The following is a 16,597-nucleotide window of genomic DNA, read 5'->3' on the forward strand; positions in this document are numbered from 1 at the left end:
CTTCAGTTATCTAGGATAGTCATTGTAGTGAAAACTAACTGCTTAAAAAGAAAACCAATAGATATGGAACAGGCCAGTTTGGAAAAATTACGTAAGGTTATTAAAAAAAAAATCTGATTCTCCTGCTATGAAAGAAATGTTTAATTATTTTCTAATAGGCTGACCTCTGCTCTTAGGTCTTAGACAAAACACCAACCTCGCTGTGAAACTGCCTCCCCCACTAGGTGGCAAAAGTAAGCTGCTAGAGAGAGAGGAAACAGCAGGACTTTCCACTGTCCTTTGTCACTTCTTCCTAAGTGACCTTAAGATTGTCATTTTGAAAAACTCCAACACTCTATAATTTGAAATGTATAGTCTGTGTAATACCTAAACTTGCCCATGAAATATAGGAAGATAGAGGTGAAGATAGACCTTGTGTTGATTTTTGATAGCAAACACTCATGTTTGGGGGCACAATATAAAATACGAAAATATTTGTATACAATACCAAAGAGAAAATTACTGTGGTCACTCACAATTTTGTCTCAGAATTTCTTGGGAAATACTGTTGAGGAACCCTGAACTAAATTTTATCAACTCTGTTTTAAGTAAGCTGCTATATCTGGTAGGAGCTGATAGAAAGTTATCAGAAGTGCTCTTTAAACTCGTACCAATCACTGCCCATTGCTTTCCGCTCTGGGCTAGCATGAATATAAAAGGCTTCTGGAGGTCTCATTAATTTCTTGTGCATTGGAATACACTTCAAAATAGCCTGAGACAAAATAGCCTGTTCAAAGTATGCTATTTAAAGATTTTTCTTTATTCAGGTCACTAAATATTAGTTCACTTTTATTTTTTAGTATTAACATTAGTACTGTTTTTCCTTCTCTTAGGAGTATTTTTTCCTTCTTTTTGTATGGGTTTTATTTTGTCCTTTTGCCTCCAGATATCTTTGGAGAAGTAGCAGACTACTGCTTTAATTCTAAAAGAGACAGACTCCCTCCCTAAGGTCTGTAAGCCCAGGCCAGAGCCATCAGATAGTTATGGAGTTCCCCTGCAGCTCTTGTCCTTTCGGAGCAGAAACAGTATAAAGTTAGGGGGGACAGTGCTCAAAATCCCTGCCAAGGGGCACACTTTTAGTTTCTTCCCCTCAAGTACACGCTCAGATATTCACAGTGCATCCCTTGTCCAAGTGTTCTTTCTTAATAGTCTACTGGAAGAGCGGCCAGTCATTTATTCATCTGTTCAACCAATATTTATTCAGTATTTCCATGTGCCAAAAAAAGAAAGAAAGAAAGAAAGAAAAGAAAGGAAGAAAGGAAGAAAAGAAGTACTGTTGCTTTTGAAACCAGAGGCAAGATGCTTGTGTGTTTTGTTGTTGTTCTAGATGAGTAACTTTCAAATTGTGATTCACCGTTTAGGTCAGTTCCCTGAAAGGAAACCCTATTTTATTAATTCTTCCATTACAGTCTTCTCAGTTTATGTCGATGATAGAACTCTTGAGCAGAGAATCATGTATCATCTCAGGAAATGAGCCTCGCTATGACTTTAAGCCTCATTGATTTGGAGGTTTTAAAATTTGACCACTTAAATAGGGTACTAAAGAATATATTAAGCAAAACTTCATTATAAAGCACTTCAGCGTACCAGACATTCATTTTTGTTTTATGCCAAATGATGTCTCCCATGGACACTTTTTCCTATGCAGTGTATCTTTTTCACAGTTATAAGGAAACCAATCATTCAGGGCCTATTGCACAGTCCCTGGCTTCTACAGTCTCATCTTATGAATGACGCTGATCTCTAGTCTCACCTCCAATTGAATTTATAATTGAGAGATTAATCTTTTCTATTGTTTGCTTTTGAGACGAAATTCCAGGCCGTAACAGTTTTTGCCACTGGTTTCCACGGTGACTGCTCGAATAAGAATAAATCCAGAATAAAAGATTATGATTCCATAAAACTTAATTCATCCAATAAACCTTTATTGAACGTCTGCTGCATACAAGGCAGTGTGACAATATATGAGCAAATGGATGTGAAGATGTGTGTAGAAAATGAATGCTCCCCCTAGAAAGTGATCTCGTGCTTAGAAGAAAATCTATAATGCAAATGAAAGATCACTGGCCTATGAGAAACAGAAGCGAAATGTTTAAGGACTTTTGAGGCCAAGGCAGGGAGGTTTTTGGCTAAGAAAATTTTATGCAGGAGGTGGCCTTCTCTGTAAAAGGTGAAGGATGAGCCGGATTTCCCTCTAGGCAATAGAGAAAAAAGCATTTAGTAAAAAGCATTTGGTCTGACACACAGGCCAGCAAGAGCTCAGGCACCGAAGAGGGAGGGAAGAGCCTTATTCAGTGGACAGAACTGTCTGCTGAAGTCCAGCACTGGTCCTTAGATAGCAGTGGGAATGAGGACTAGAAGGAGAGAGAGAGATCAGGCTGTGAGGTGTCTTGGAAGGCAAGACAAAGAATCTGGATTCCATCCAATTGTGAGAAGCCATGAAAATTTGTACGTACACAAAGTAGTTATGACTAATGTGCCAGTATAAGGCACATACAGCAATTACATTAAGCAAGAAATAATTCAGCAAGTTAATTTGGGAAGTATCTTTTTTTTTTAGTTCTAAAATTCTGTGGCATTAATGATATAATACTGCTCTATTGATAGTAGAACTCATTATTACATAGCTCAGATCAGTTTGTTTATTTCTTTTAATTTTTATATCCTAAAAATATCAGGCAGTGAAGGAAAATCCCACTGTAACGTCATGGGTATTCTGCCAGTGAATGATTAGCCGTAAAAAAATTTCCAATTTTAAGAAAATATTTTTCACAAATTAGGTAATCAGGTCTTTTGAATACCCTTGGAAAGAACCCTAAGAATACTCCCTCGTGTGCCACTTGTGGACGCTGCCCCATCCCACCCTACAGTGGCTATGGGAATGGAAACCCCTTCTTTCTTGTTCCTTTGTGGAATAATTGGTACTCTCCCAGGATTAGTGGCTCCAGGAGAAGGAAAAACAGATAACTGAGAACGTCTTATTTACATTTATATTTTGCTTAACATTTGTGAGCCAAAAGACAAATTGAAAATGGCCTTGGTCAGAGAACAATAATCTTCTTTAACATGCTTTTAGAAATACTTGTTGGGATATAGATATATGTATTTTTTCCCATTTAGGCTGGAATTGTGGATTCCATGATAGGTAAAGGAAAACAAAGGCAGAAAGGAGTCTAAGGTTCTCCCCCTGGAAAAATATGTTAGACATTATAATAGGATTTGTTCAGGAAACTGACCTAAGCCTTTACCTTTAGAAGTTTAGACTCAGGGAAATGTTTTACTTATACTTGCTGGGGAAGATTTATAGAGAAGTAAAATGTACTAGTTTACTTCTTTCATAGATAAGGCATCTGGAGTGTGTGTATATGGAGTATACAACATAATAGCAACATATGTAATTGATATTTAAAAGTTTTAAGACATTGAATATAAATACATTGAATATAAATACACAATACTAAAAATAGGTCATACTGTGCCATTAATATCTATTTTCTGTGTATAGGTTGTATTTCCATTTAAAAGTGTAATGTTATTCAAGATAAATTTTTAAGACCTAAACTACTTAGTTCTGTTTTTATTAAATAACATTTTAATGAGAGTTCAACAGTTTTATTTAGTAAATATCCAACTGGGAAGGTTTCCGCAGTTTTTTTTTAGTAGGAAAGTTTGCACAAAAGGAGTGTTTTCTTATTACCAAATTAGTTACTTTGAAGTATCTGGCAGATTACATCAGTCTCTTATTTGAATTGGTACTACAAGAAGACATCTATTGTGCATCATTAGTGATGCATTAAATTGGTTATTTATGTTTTAAAATCTAAGCATAGTAGAATCTTTTGTGTTTGCCTTCGAAGATTGCTGTTATAATAAAACATTTTGAAATGAGTAAAGTTGTCCTTTTGGTTTAGTTAATGCATCACTGGAGACCCTAAAGATTTTAGCTTCCAACTACCCATCTCCTAGTTTAGTAAAAAGTGAGAAAATTATGCAGATTTCTTTATATTTTAAGGAAAAAATGTTACAGACTACTTGTGTAATCACTTTATATTCGCAGCTAAGAAAATAATAAAAGAAGTGTTGATCACATCACTAGTCTCAAGCTAAAGTCTTCTAAACATTTGAACATAATAAGATTAAAATATACTGTGCTATTTTATCATCTTCTTATAATAGTGGTCTCTTCTTGTGACCACTAAGATTGTGTACTTATTTTTATAATTGGAATTATAACTAAAGTATGTATTAGAAATCTTGTTTTCAAGCTTCTATTAAAAAAGTTATACAAATGTGGGGCGCCTGGGTGGCTCAGTGGGTTAAAGCCTCTGCCTTCGGCTCAGGTCATGATCTCAGGGTCCTGGGATCGAGCCCCGCATCGGGCTCTCTGCTCAGCGGGGAGCCTGCTTCCTCTTCTCTCTCTGCCTGCCTCTCTGCCTACCTGCGATCTCTATATGTCAAATAAATAAATAAAATCTTAAAAAAATAAAAATATTAAAAAAAGAGTTATACAAATGATAAAAGGCAGAGGACCAATAATATTTTTTACTGATAACTGGCAGAGATTAGTATATTTGGCTAAAAGTTTTCCACAATATACTCCATAACCCAGTACTAGCAATGGTTAAAACTTTTTGTTTGTTTAGTGACTAAAAATATAGTAAGCCATATTAGCTGGGCAGGTAGACTGGCAGAGAATGGGTCTCATGCTTTTTTTAATCCCTTATAGAACCAGACACATATATATTATTTAGTAATGACTCTTAGCCATAATGTCACCTCTAAATTCCCTGAGAAAATAAAGGATAAATAAAATAAGACATGGAGCCCCAGCTTCAGAGCAATCCATAAAACCACTTGTCCCTTACCTAAACACTGCTTGCCTTACACTGAGAAGTCTTACACTTCTGATTAGAGTTACCCCTACCTCTGTGGTCTAGAGTCCATCTTCTGGGATATTCTACTTCTTCTGGGACTTGGTTTCCCAACAGTTGCCATCTGCCTTTATCTTCTTCTCCATTGTCTTCTCTCCCCCAACTTAGAAATATCCCTCTCATTCTAAAGTCTTTCCTCTCCATTGTAACTTCTTTTTTGAGCTATTATTTTATTTTCTTCCTTTTCTCAATTGCCAAGCTTTTTCCACTTACTTCTTATTTATTGGTAGATAATGCAAAGGAATACAGTATAAATTTTATCCCAATCACCACTACAGTTGCACTGGCCATGGTTACCAGTGTCCTACTAACTGCCAAATACCAGGACCTAAACTCATCCCTCATCCTAGTTGGCCTTTCTGCAATATTGCTTCCCTCCTTTGTGAAACCCTCTTTTGGCTTGATTTAATCTTTTCCTTTTGACTTCTTGTCTTCTGCGGGGCCCTTACATGCTCTTGTACCTAAGTTTTATCCTTGCTACCTTGCTTCCTTTTGTGTTCTATCCACATCCAGGAATTACATTATTGTTCACATTTTGATGCCTTCCCAATTTCCATTTCCTATGACTCCCTGTGTCAGTGAAGGTTCTCTAGAGAAACAAAACCAATAGGATAAATGATAGGATATATTTGTATATAGAGAGAATTTTTAAATAATTTTAAATAATTGGCTCACAGTTGTGAGGGCTGAGATGTCCATAATCTGTAGTGCAGGTCAGCAAGCTGGAAACATAATCAGAGTTTTGGTCATCTTTAGTCTGAAATCTATAGGGCAACCAGTAGTATGGAAATTCAAGCAGGATTTCTGTGTTATGGTTTGAGGCAGAATTCCTTCTCTGGAAAACATAATTTTGTTCCTGAGATCTTCAGCTGATTGGGTAAGATCCACCAATATTATCGAGGATATTTTCCTTAACTTAAAGTCAGTTGATGTATAAATATTAATTAAATTTACAGAATACCTTTATAGCAACATCTGAGCTGGTTTTTGACCAAGCAGCTTGGCACCACAGTCTAACCAAGTTGACACATAAAATTAACCATCACACCCCCTAGCCAGCTCTAGGCTTATGTTTCCTGGGATAATAGCAAGAAATAATTCAGCAAGTTAATTTGGGAAGTATCTTTTTTTTTTTAGTTCTAAAATTCTGTGGCATTAACAATATAATACTGCTCTATTGATAGTAGAACTCATTATTACATGGCTCAGATCAGTTTATTTATTTCTTTTAATTTTTATATCCTAAAAATATCAGGCAGTGAAGGAAAATCCCACTGTAACGTCATGGAAGTTAGTAGTTGGAAGACATATAGGTTGAGATTTGACACCTGGTTCTTGTACTCAACAGGCTGGGTTACCTTGACTTCTGTCTTATTGTTGGTGTAGAGAAATGCGACTGATTTCCGGACCTATATATTTATATTATGATATACAGGGCCTTATATAGTCCTATATATGTAGTATTTCTTAACCTCCCCAAATAGCAATTCCTTTATTTTTGTAATTATTGGTCTGTTTGTTTTCATGATACATTTATTCTTTTTATATCAGTCCCATACCTTTCATAGTGCTGGTTACATAAATAACTTGGTGAGTGAATGCAGTGCATAATGAATGAAAGCAGGAAAAAGATTTGAATTTCTTTAAAGATTTTATTTTATTTATTTATTTTATTTTTAAGATTTTATTTTTTTTTAAGATTTTACTTATTTATTTGACAGACGGAGATCACAAGTAGGCAGAGAAACAGGCAGAGAGAGAGGAGGAAGCAGGCTCCCTGCTGAGCAGAGAGCCCAATGCGGGGCTCGATTCCAGGACCCTGGGATCATGACCTGAGCCAAAGGCAGAGGCTTTAACCCACTGAGCCACCCAGGTGCCCCTAAGATTTTATTTTTAACTAATCTCTATACCCAATGTAGGGCTTGAAGCCATAACCCCAAGATTAAGAGCCACATACTCCACTGACAGAGCCAACCAGGGACCCCAAGATTTGAGTCTCAGTGTCACCCAAATGGAGAACTAAGATTCAGACTTCAAAATCAAATTTAAATTTCTTACTAACAGATTCCTCTAGTTAAACAAACAAACAAACAAACAAAAAACATGTGTATGCCTGGGTGGCTCAATCAGTTGAGCGTCTGCCTTCCGCTCAGGTCATGATCCTGGAGTCCTGGGATCGAGTCCTGCATCGGGCTCCTTGTTCAGCTGGGAACCTGCTTCTCCCTCTGCCTGCAGCTTCACCTGAGTGTGCCTTCTCTCTCTTTCTCTCTCTCTCTGACAAATAAATAAATAAAATCTTAAAAAAAAGAAAAGAAAAGAAAACATGTACCTATGCAGTGTATGTGTTGTGTGTGTGTGTTTGTTTATTTATTTATAGAATGAATGCAGACCACAGTGTTTACACACATATATATTGTACAGTGTATATCTTCTATGGTCATTCATGCAACAAATATTGAACAACTCCAAAGTGCCTGGCAGTACAGGAGGAATGGGCCACATAACATTAAGAGTTTCCCTGAATTTACCTTTATGACTTTTCACTGGTTTCTGTGATAAATATTTACCTTTTTCTTCAGAAATGAGACAGTATTGTGTACTGTGCTGGCTCTGCTGAATGCTCCTTAAATAATACAAATCATGTAGAAAGTTGACCTCAAATAACATGATTTTATCTTATAGACAAATTTACAAACAACATATTTTATGCTAGTTATTAAGGGATCAAATATGTTGTTTTGTTGCCCCCTATACGTATGAATTAATATCAGCTTTCACTGTATATCATGTTGAAATACATTTCAGAAGTTTTCAGAAACACCTCTTATATTTTGACAAAGCATTTGAGGTGTTTTATTAACTCCTTTTTAAAATAAGTTTTCTGTTGTACAGTGGCTTACAATGATACAAAAACACTTGGGTGTGCTGTTACTCTTATAAATTTAAGAGGAAAAGGAAGGTTCTAAAGATTATAGTAATGTCAGAGTACCTTCATATAATTTTTTATTATTACTATTTTTATTATGTTAGTCACCATACAGTACATCACTAGTTTTTGATGTAGTGTTCCAAGATTCATTGCTTACCTGTAACACCCAGTGCTCCATGCAGCATATACCCTCCTCAATACCTCATCACCGGGCCAACCCATCCTTCCACCCTCCTCCCCTCTAAAACCCTCAGTTTGTTTCTCAGAGTCCACGGTCTCTCATGGTTTGTCTCCCCCTCTGATTTCTCTCCCTTCATTTTACCCTTTTCCTAAACATTAGAAGAATAATGCTATTCTTTATGTTCCACAAATAAGTGAAACCATGTGATAATTGACTTTTCTGTTTGACTTAGTTCACTTAGCATAGTCTCCTCCATTTGCATCCATGTTAATGCAAATGTTGGGTATTCATCCTTTCTCATGGAGGCATAATACTCCGTTGTATATATGGACCACATCTTCCTTATCCATTCATCTGTTGAAGAGCATCTCAGCTCTTTCCACATTTTGGCTATTGTAGACATTGCTGCTATCAACATTGGGGTGCATATGGCCCTTTTTTTCACTACATCTGTATCTTTGGGGTAAATACCCAGTAATGCAATTGCCAGGTCATAGGGTAGCTCTACCTTCATATAATTTTTGTAAAGTCTAGTATAACAAACTCAAAAGCTATTTGAGATGATGTACAATTGTACCTGGAGATAAGTAACTTGTAGGGGTCTGTTGCAAGTGTAATTGATAATTGAGGTATTATCCTGTGATGCAAGTAGGTTCTACTCCAGTCTTTAAATTTTAAGGTATACAACACAGCTAACAGTTTGTCCATTTTTCTCCATTAGAATCTATCATCACCTGTTTTAATGAGCATGGTTGTTCCCAATAATAAGCTGCCAAGAATTGATAATGATATCTATTATTGAACACTGATGTGCTTGTGGTGTGGTACACTAATATAAAAACTATTTCATAGCATTTAGACTTTTCATTTTGTTTAGGCTAAAGGAAACAAAGCAGAAATTAAATAGGCTTTGTCACTGTAGGATTAACTTTGAATGTTTATTCATTTGAAAATAGTCTTAGGTTCTTAGGATTAAAGACCTAAGCTTTAGATGTAGGCCAAATCTGCATCATATAATATGAAATGGGTACTTGGCAATTATTTAACAGACATAAACCAGTTTAATAGATTAGTTAATCTACTCTCTGGGATTGAATTCAGAAGATAGTTGCCAGTTCTTTACTTCTTAATGATTATTCGATGTTAGGAAAAATCATCCACAGCTTATAAATGCTAGATAAGATAGGAAATTAATGAATCTTTGCTGATGAAAGTCAAGCTCCTATGGAAGTATTTAACCTATAATTTTCATATCCTTGGCTGAATTTTGTATGGATTCTATTAATATATTAATTTTGACAACAGAGTAATAATAGAGTTTTTAAAACTGAAAGAACTGTTAGCAGCTGTCTGGATCTGTGCTGTCCAGTATGTTAACCATTAGCCACACAAAGCTCTTGAGCATTTGAGAGGTGGCTGGGCCAAACTGGATATATGCTGTAGGTACAAAATACACATGGATTTCAAAGACTTAATTACTGCCCCCAAAGTGTAAGATCTCATTAATGATTTTTATGATTAAAGATTGAAATGGTAATAACTGGCATATATTGGGTTAAATAAAAACACATAATTAAAATTAATTTCATCTGTTTCTCTTTACTTTTAAATGGGCTATAAAAGTTATATATGTGGCCCCCATTATATTTCTGTTGGAAATAGATCAACTCTTCTTTTAAAGATGAAGAAATTGAAACCCAAAAAAGTGAAAAGACTTACCAAACTTGCACAGCTTATAAATGGCAGAGCTGAAACTCAAACCCAGGCTTTTGATGCCGACAAAGTTCTTTCCATTCTGGCATACTTCCTTCAAATGTGGCAGTTAATCACAGACACACACACATTCCAGAGTGTATGCATCTAAGGATTGGTTCCTCCAAAGTGGCCATGTTAGCATCTTGGGAGGCAATGTATGTTTATTTTAGTGATATGTTTGAGTCTCTACTTTCAGAAATGTCTTCAGAATTTTCCAAACATTCTTTCGGTAGCAATTTTATCACTTTTTGTGGTGGCTTTGATTCTTAGGAGTAACTACAAGTCATTTGGAGATGTCAGCTAAGGAATATTGTGTCTGAGATTGTGGTCATAAAAGAAGGCAACTTTGTGTGTGTGTGTGTGTGTGTGTGTGTGAGAGAGAGATAGAGAGAAAGAGAGGGAGAGAGAGAGAGAAAGAGAAGACACATTCACACAGGCTTGTGAAAGACAGTTCCAACATGGAATTCCACAGCTATATTAATTGTTGCTTTCCCAGATGAATGTTCATAAGACAATACTCATTTATATACATAATTTCTGAGATATTTTAATCATTATTTTACAGTCACATTTTTCATTAGAAAAACCAAGGAATTTATGTTAACTATACACATATATGTTGAGTTTGGGTAATTAATCCCCCTGATAGTTTATGATTTATTTAAAAGACCCAGTCTTTAAATGTGGCTAAATTAAATAATGAAAAAAGTATGAATTTTTATTGACATTTTATTTGACAGCTGAGAAACTATAATATGACATTAAATAAGAAAATGAAGAAGACATTAGATAAGGAAAGAAATCAGTTGGTAAAGTAACTGATAATGTGTTTTTTTAAATAACTCATCAGAAGAAAAATGTAAATAAGACTTAAACTTTGCACTTTGACCGTCTCTTATATCCACTAACCATTAAAAAATTCTCAGTTCCAGTTAAATGACAGACTTTTGCTTTATTGACCTGTGATGCTAAGTATTTATCTAATGGAGAGGAAAAAGCACATTGTTCTATGCAGCCAAATGAAGAAATCCTTCTGGGGTCCATTATGTGGTTTTATATTAAGTAGCATAGTTAATTTAGTATCTGTAAATCACTGAATACCATAAGCACACTCCCCTGTATATCATCGAATTTTATATATAGCAATATATTTGGCACTTAAAATATCTAAAGAGACCAAAACACTTCTATCAGATCAGCTTCCTTGCATGGTATTTTGGGTCATACCAAATCATCCCAGAATGTGATACAAAGTAGATTTATTGTTTCAATTGCCAATAAAAAATCATAACCAAAAAATAAGAGTGCAATCTCTTCTTTTCATCAATAAAGTACATTGGTTTAGAAATAGGAGCACAGCTTAGGTTTTTAATCTGATTATATGGTAAAGGTATTCAGATTATAATAAAGTGTTCTTATTATACATGATTCTGGAGGGTCCTACAGTATCTTGTGGTTTATCTTCATTTTTTTTGGTGCAACACAATTGGAAAAAAATGTTGCTTTGCCTTCTGCGTGCATATAAATCAGCCATCTACAAAATTCAAAGGGTTTTTTGTTGACAAAGGTTTCCATTCAAATTTAAGATAATATTATTTCTCAGTAATCTTTATATTTCTAATTAAAGTATAAGTGGCTTACAGTTTATTGTTATTCTAGATCATTTTTAAAAGATTCTTTGCTCTGAGCCGTGTCAGAGATTTTTTTAAAAAGGGTGGCAGAACTGTCACTGCATTTTCATCTTGTTCCAAAGGGTAACAGACTTTGATATTCAAATGACTGACCAAACCGAACGAGTTGTATTTTCTACATTCTTTTGACATTTGCCGTAGATGGATGTGAAAATCCTTCAATCCTTTTTTTTCTTAGGAAAAGTTAAACTTCATTGTATACAAAGATGAAAGAAGTATCTGTTAATAGAGGTAACATGTCAGTTCAGGAAAATGTTACATTGAAAAATTATACATGCTCCTTGCAAATCACCTGCATTCTGACTACTATACTTGCTTCATCACATATCTCTATATTTCGGCATCTCCATTCATCTGTCTTTTTGGGGGGGATGCATTTCAAAGAAGGAAGCAAACATCCATCCCTATTTCAGTAATTTTTAAAGATATTTTATTTATTTATTTATTTAGAGAGTAGGTGGGAGGTTAAGGGCAGAAGGACAAGGAGAGAATCTCAAGCAGACTGTGCTGAGCACATGGAGCCTGACCTAGGCTTCGATCCCAGGACCCCAGGATCATGACCTGTGTGGGAACCAAGAGTTGGTCACTAAACCAACTGAGCCACCCAGGTGCCCCCCGCACCCCGTGACCCCAGTAATTTAACATTCATGTCATTAACTTAATTTTTGTTTATGGTTCCTCTTTTCCCTTTTGAGGTAAAATTATACAATAAAATGCACAAATCTTAAGTGTATCAGTTGACAAGTTCTGACCATATGTCTGTATGACTCAAACCCCCATCAAGACAGAAAACATTCCCATCACCACAGAAATTTCCCTGATGTCCTTCTTCAGTAAATCCCAGCACTCGCCACCCTCAAAGGCAACCATTGTTCTGATATTTTTCCCTGGTATATTATTTTTGCCTGTCCCAGAACTTTATATAAATGAACTCATATAGTATACGCCATTGTGTAATGCTTCTTTTACTCAGCATTGTTGTGTTTATCTGTAGTCTGTTTCTTTTTATTGCTGAATTTTGTATTTTATTGTATGGATATGCCACAATTTGTTTATTCATTCTCCTTTTGATAAACACCTGAATTGTTTTCAGTTTTTGTCTACGATGAATACAGCTGCTGTGAACATTCTTGTACAATCTTTTGTGGGCATGTTTTCATTTCTCTTGGATTGATCCCTAAAAGTGGAATTGCTGGGTCATAGACTAGGTGTATGTTTTTTTGTAAGACATATTCAACAGTCCTACCAATGATGTAGGAGAGCTCCAGTTGCTGCACATCCTTGGCAACATTTGGTGCTGTCCTTTTAATTTTAGCCATTCTGGTGGGGGTGTAGTGGTATCTCATTATGGCTTCAAATTGTTGTTCCTTGATGACAAATGATGTTGAGTACTTTTTCTTATGTGTTTATTGGTCATTCATATATCTTACTTAGTGAAGAGTCTATTCAAATTTTTGCCCATTTTTAAGTAGGTTGTTTTTTTCATTATCAAGTTATAAGAGTTCTTTATATATCCTAGATACCAATCCTTTGTTATACATACTTTGAAAATAGTTTTTCTTAGTCGGCGGCTATCTTTTTCATCTCCTCAATGTATTTTTATGAGAAGTTTTAAATTTTGAGAAAGTCAAGTTAATGGTTTTTTATTTTATGATAACTTATCTGTCTTTCAAGAAACTTTTGTGTATTCCCAATGCGCAAAGATATTCTTCTTTGTCTTCATCAAAAGATTTTATAGTCTTATCTTTTATATTTAGATCTACAATAGATCTAAAGTTAATTTTGTGTGGGGTGTGTACAAGGAGTTGAGGTGTTTAGTTGTTTATTTTCACACATAGTGTCAGTTAGGAATCCCAACACAGTTGGATAATTTGGGTGTTTTGTTGAAAATCAAATGACCAAGTAAGTGTGGGTCTACTTCTCGGCTCTCTATTTTGTTCTGTTAATCTATTTGTTAGTCCTTATGCTGATGTAACTGTAGCTTTATATTAAGTAAGTGACCATTTTTATGGTCTTAATATATATATTAAGATATATATATATATATATCTTTATTTTCTTGCCAACTTCATTCAGTTTTAGTTCAATTTAATTTCCAACTTTGTACTACCATAAAGAAATACTGCCATGAAGATCTTTGCACGTATATCTTTCTCCACTTGTTGAATTATCTCCTTGGGCTTAATTTCTGTATGTGGGCATTCTGAGTCATGAGTCAAGTGAGGGCATTTTCCATTTTGATGTAAAAACCCAGTCTGTCTTTTACACTCCCTTCAGCCTTTGCATTAGATTTCCTTTGCATTTCTTGGTGACATGAAGAGTTAAACTTCTAAAAGGTAAATTTCAATAACAGGAATTAGTGAGCTCAGGCCCTGAGAGGTTTGTGTATTTGGTTGTGTGTATGTGTTTATGGGACTGTCTTTTACTCAAGTTTCTTACTATTTTTTATCTCTGAATTGTGTAGAAAGTATTTTCAACAGGGTACTTTTCCGGGAAGTGTCTTGCCAGCATGAGGTGTCTTACTAAGTATTCAGATTCCATTTTAGCATTGGCTGGTAATGACTGTGTTGAAGAGAGCAGTAGGTGAAGTTGACTAAGCTAACGAGCACGGCTATGATTGTGGAGTCACCTCTGAGAACTCTCACTGAACTCTGTACTTCAGCTTTCAAAAACAACTAAAAAAATGGAACAATAGAAAGTAGTCTGGGCTCATTTAATGGATACCTGGTAATTTTCTGACATAATAGTAGCTTGTATTGCACACTTTACAATGCCAATCTGAATCAGTAACAGTGAGATGCTGTATTATTTTTGTACTCTGTATTTGTACTAAACTCTTAAATGTTGAGAGTTGAAAACAAAGCTTGGTATTGGACCTCTTTTCACTCTCCCCGCCCCCCGCCCTCTTCCACCCCCACTTCTTGGTAATGTGGGGAAGGAATTTTCCGTTAACTCTGTATCTCTGTGGCAAGTTTAAAGGAAAAAAAAAAATTAAAACATGCCAAATCAGAAAAACACTGAACCATGAAAACTTGCCCGGTTTAATGGTGTTTTTCCTTTGGTATTTTTTCATTGCTAAATGAAGCCTAGTTCTGATTTATTTCTTAAGGACAAGTATAATCATATTGAACCCCAGAGTCAGAAGATAGACATTCTTGTCTAACACATTAATCAATAAATATGTGATCTTTGGCAAATTACTTAAATCTCTACTAGGTCTTTGTGAGCCTCAGTTTCCTCAGCTGTAAAATGGGAGTTTGAGTTGGGGTTATCACCAGGATTTCGTCCTGTTTCATAATTCTGATTGAATCTGTTCCAGATTTGTAATTTAGGATGAAAGTTTGCTTGAAAATCATTAGATGTTAAACACAGCTTAGCTCATTTTTTATTGGTTAGAAAAGAAGGAAAGCATAACTTTTTAAAAATATGTTCAAACCCCTTCAATCACAATTTCCCCACCCGTGTGTGCTGTGCCTTCCTAAATAATGCCGGAGAAGTCTAGGATAATTTTGTTCTGTAGAGTAAACATAGAAGTGTTAGGGGAAATAGACTGTGTGCCTTTTTGAGTCACCTGTTGAGAAAATAGGCAACTATTGACAAGTCTGATTCACGGCTGAGTGACTGCTCCGCTAGCCTTCACATGATCCCCACCGAGCAAAATCTTTGACCGCCTGCTAAACGAGGTCTGTTTGAAGTTTCTTTTTAACATTTCCAAAACGTTAATTCAGCAGGATGTCTCCACTGGGGTTCTCCATGTCACCAAATCAGCAGCTGTTGAAATCCATTCACTTCAGCATGAAATGTTTTCATAAGTGCTTTTTTTATTTGTGACAACAGCAAAGTAAACATAAGACTAAAATTCTACCTCATTCAACATTTACATGTGTTAAAACTGCTTCTGATTGCAGTTTACATTCATGGTCATTTATTTGCAAGCATTAATACCAGCAGACAGTTTTACTACAGAGGATTTGAAATCAGCCTTGCCTGCAACATATACGATACCATGTATTTCTTTCTTAAATAATTTATCTAAACATTTGTACTTGGAAAAAGCAAAGATTCACATTATGACTTTAAAGCTGAAGTTTATATTCCTTATGAAGCCCTGATTTTTGTGATTTTTGTGTCCATAGCCCGTTTAAGATATGTTTAAATCTCCAGATGAACTCTTTATCAATTTTGTGTGACAGTATTTATAAATTCTTTAAGATTTTTGCCACTTTAAAAGGAAAGATATTAAGCTCCCAGGGAAATAATTCAACAGAATAAGGTAACATAAAATTCTTGAGGTAAAGACCTGAGTCTGGCAAAATCTGATGGTAAAGATAAGGCACGCCAAAGCCTACAGATTACATTGAATTGTTTAATGAGAGCTGTACTCCTTAGAGTTAGGATCTTTTATTCATTGTAAGTAAAAGCCATGTATCTTTAATTGATTGCAGAGTTAACCATGAGAACTGCTACATTTTCCCAACATCATTTGAGCTGGGTCCCTTTTTCTATTTTTTCAGGTCTTAAAGGACCTAAGTGTAGTTTTATAAGTTCATTAACTTGCTTCATTCTTTGAGATGCATTTCACCTCCATATTATCAAATTTCATTACATGCAAAGAATTATCAGATGAACCCATTATACAGCCTAGCAGCATGAAGTCTTTCTCCATCCACAGGGAGAATATTGGGTAAACCAGCCTCTCGGGTTTCAGTGGGAGGCAGAGGGTTGCACGGTGTCCATTTGTCAAGTTGATTGCACCGTAGTGAGGTTACATTAGCTTGTCTTTGAACAGAAGTGAAATCGTATGCGAAGCTCCCCTTTCTGTCATTTACACCAACATCCATCCTCTTAAACCGAGGCCTCTGAGAAAAACAAAGTGATGGCACAATGTAATCAGTCACTCAACCTGTCTGTCATCTGTTTTCTTAAGGAAATGACTTTTAAGTCAGAGCAGAGAACTGGAGAAAATTAACAAAGGTTGTAGTAGTAAAAGTAGGTGGAATTTTTTTAAACAGCAGATGTCTTTTTGAGAAGATTTTATATGCAGAATGGCAAAAAGGATCCCTCCCCACAC

At 35.4% G+C, this 16,597-nt stretch overlaps 1 protein-coding gene across 6 annotated transcripts in view; it reads left to right on the top strand.

Moving 5' to 3' along the window:
- STAU2 (staufen double-stranded RNA binding protein 2) overlaps positions 1 to 16,597 on the top strand; it is a 318,840-nt gene that overhangs the window by 228,135 nt on the left and 74,108 nt on the right. The window lies entirely within an intron of this gene.

The sequence above is a fragment of the Lontra canadensis genome, unplaced genomic scaffold (assembly GCF_010015895.1).
Source record: "Lontra canadensis isolate GAN:19392208 unplaced genomic scaffold, GSC_riverotter_1.0 scaffold37, whole genome shotgun sequence".
NCBI classification, from domain to species: domain Eukaryota; kingdom Metazoa; phylum Chordata; class Mammalia; order Carnivora; family Mustelidae; genus Lontra; species Lontra canadensis.